Source organism: Cynara cardunculus (genome assembly GCF_001531365.2).
Source record: "Cynara cardunculus var. scolymus isolate 2C chromosome LG 13, CcrdV1, whole genome shotgun sequence".
In the NCBI taxonomy this organism is placed as follows: domain Eukaryota; kingdom Viridiplantae; phylum Streptophyta; class Magnoliopsida; order Asterales; family Asteraceae; genus Cynara; species Cynara cardunculus.
In genome coordinates this window covers 39,586,037-39,589,455 of record NC_037540.1, presented here as the reverse complement: position 1 = coordinate 39,589,455, position 3,419 = coordinate 39,586,037, and positions in this window count along the sequence as shown.

The window sequence follows — 3,419 nt, the reverse complement described above, 5'->3', positions numbered from 1 at the left end:
GGGAAATAACTCTGGACTTTAACTATGAATTTTAAAGTCTGGAATACAACTCTGAATTTAAAATGAAGAAAATGAGTTGAGACTTTTCTTCAGGTCTAAAAAAAACTCTGAACATTAATTCTGAAGCACAAGAATCAGATTTCTATTGTTATGCTGAAAAATAACTTTGGACTTAACTCTGAATAAGAGAAAATCAAAGTTGTTTTCTAAGTTTGGTAAGTATCTATGAGCATCAATCTGAATCACAAGAATTCTGATTTCTTATAATTCAGAAAGAAAACTCTGAACTTCAACTCTGAAGAGGAGTTCATAGTTGTATTCTAAGTCTGGGAAGTAACTATGAAAATAAGTCTGAACCAGCCCAATTCGGAGTTATGTTGCAAGTCTGGGAAATAACCAATACTTGATGTAGTTCAGATTTCATTTGAATTCCTATATTCAGAATTACAAGTCTGAAAGACACTTCAGAGTTAAATTCAGACTTGCAACTCTGAATTTCCCAGACTTTTATGTCTGAAAAAGTCTGTAGAGATCAAACTTATAAGTCCGAGGAATGGAAATCTAGACTTTTATGTCTGAAAAAGTCTGTAGAGATCAGACTTATAAGTATGAGGAATGGAAATTCAGACTTTTGCTTATTTAAGTCTTTGAAAAGAAATCCCTTTTCGTACGGAAATGAGTTATGTTTACAGGGACAAATGTCTATTGAATAGACCCATTTGAGCCAGTAATGTAAAATGTGTCTACATACATGTTTAGGCGGGAAATTCTTATAACTGTCGCACAATAAGACGACATGTGGCAGCCAAGTTATTTATTATATGTATAGATATGTCAATATACAATATATAGAGAGTAAACTACATGTTTTTTCCTGTGGTTTTTATCACATATTTAGTTTCTATGATTAAAATGACCAAAATGCCCTCTTAACTAACCTATTTAATAGAATACGGAGTTAGTGACAGGGAACCAATGCGTTATAAATTGCAAACCACATGGATGTAATCCATAGGCATTTTAAAACATACTTCATATAAGCAAGGTTGAAGGTTGAAGGTTGGAATTCATAGTTAGATATGCTTTTTTTCACACCTAAATTTCACACTTGTTTTATAACTAAAAAAACCTCTAAAAGTGTAGAAAACCTAAGTTTAGCTTTTATGAGTTTATATATCATCTAAAGATAAACACTTTTTAGACTAAAAATGAACTTCTTTTCCCAGAGCAGAAGTAATGACGATATCTGAGAATAAACATGTCCAGTGGAAGGGCCGTCGCTCATCAGATAAAAGTTACTCTAAGAAAACAAAGTCACCTTACGTCCTTGAATCGATAACCATCTTTCAGACTGATGTTGAAGAATCAACGGATAAGTTGTGGTTAAGGGTGAAATGCATTGTCATGTCCTTTCCTGTTATAAATAACCAAATGAAGCAACTAAATATCCTTTTGAAACCAAATCGGACTTTGAAACAGTCAAAAAACATCATTAATGGCAAAATAATTGAGAAAATTACAAGACATTCAAAACTATTCCACGATAGTTTGACTATAATCGTCATGAAATTACCCAAAAAACCTAAAACCGATCCACAATGATGGATTTTTTTCGAATTTAAGTAGAGACTCCGTTATCAAACAATCTCAATTACCTATACACATGCTCTCTCTTTGGTTAGAGGTATCAGGCAGTAATCAATGAAAATGAAAATAAAAGAAATTGTTTGGTTTTATCTATACTATATTATAAAGCATTTGATAAAAACTCTTAAAAATCATTTTTTTAATGCATGAAATACTGTATATTGATGCATATTACTTAAAATTCAAGATTACAAGTAAATTATGCATAAGTACAACTTATTAAACCTCCATGTTTGAATTCGTGTAACTAACTGCGGATAAACATAATCAAATAGAGAATAAACACCTCATTTTAAAATATAAAAAAATCTAAAATATAATTAGAATAATTATCGAGTTTTAACAGAATCATTATCTTTAATAAAATTTTATTGTTAAGCCAAAAATAAATTACTTCACTATTTAACCTAAATTAAATTATAATAAAAAATGAATTAAATAAATTATATCGATATATTTTTAAAAAGAATTATGATGTCTTCAAATTTATTTTTATTTAAAAATAAAAACATTATTTTTCTCAAAACTATATAAACCGTATTATATCAACAAAAACAAAAAATAAAACGAAACATTAAAATTAATATGTATCTCGTTGGATTGCGCGAGTACCTTCTAGTATAATATAATAGGTTCATTCCCCCAGAAGCTCAAATTTTGATTCCAAGTTAAACTGGGAGGAATAAAAATCTATTTTCATTTTCATTTCTCTAACTGAATCAAACACCCCCTAAACTTAAATCAATGATTTTTGGTGTAATATTAAAATTATAATATAATTAATTAATTAATTAATTATTATTATAAAATAATGATAAAATGACCTCCTTTTAAGAAGGATGAAAATAGCTTTTCCCCTTGTTTGATGGGTTGTTTGTTTTTGCTTTCAAAGTCCATTGAACTTCAGCTTTAAAACTGTAGATACAGATTTGGTGTCGTGGTTCAAGTATTGATTATTGTCGTCATCAAATATTCTCGAGAAAATAATTAATAATTAAATTAATATTAAAATAATAATTAAAAAAAAGGTAGAAATTAATGTATGAAGAGTGAAGGAGAGAATTTAATGGTGGGATGAGCTCGTCTGCAATGATTTGTGTACTTGTGTTCACCTGCTATGCTTCTGAGCACATGGAGGGGTCTTCTAATTGTACCCCTTTTCTTTATATATTTTAAACTAATTAATGGCCTGCAATTATTTCTATTCATATATGAATATATATATATATATATATATATATACTTATTGTTATTAGCTTTAATGGAGGTTCTTTCAGAAATCTGTTGGGAATATAAAGTGATGTATACTAAAGCAACTTGAATAATAAAATAGCATTTTGGAAAGAAAATAAAAACAAATCAACTATGGGATAGGATATATTCCTCTTGTCAAGCTATATAAATATACCAATATATATATATATATATATATATATACACATATGTATACACACACAAAAAGAATATTATGTATATGAAAGAAATATATATATATATATATATATAGAAAGAGATTAAGGTTTAAACGAGAATGCTAATTATTTAATAGAACAAGGAAAATGTCGTTTATGTAAAAAATCACATATGATTTTTACATTGATGTAAAAAAAATGGAAGTAAGAGACTTTTGAACCTATATATTTTGTACGTGAATATGTATATATATATATATATGTGTGTGTGTGTGTGTGTGTGTGTGAATCATGTATGATTTTGTACGTGAATATATATGATTTGTATATTTATGACTTTTTTCTTGTTTTTTAAATAGT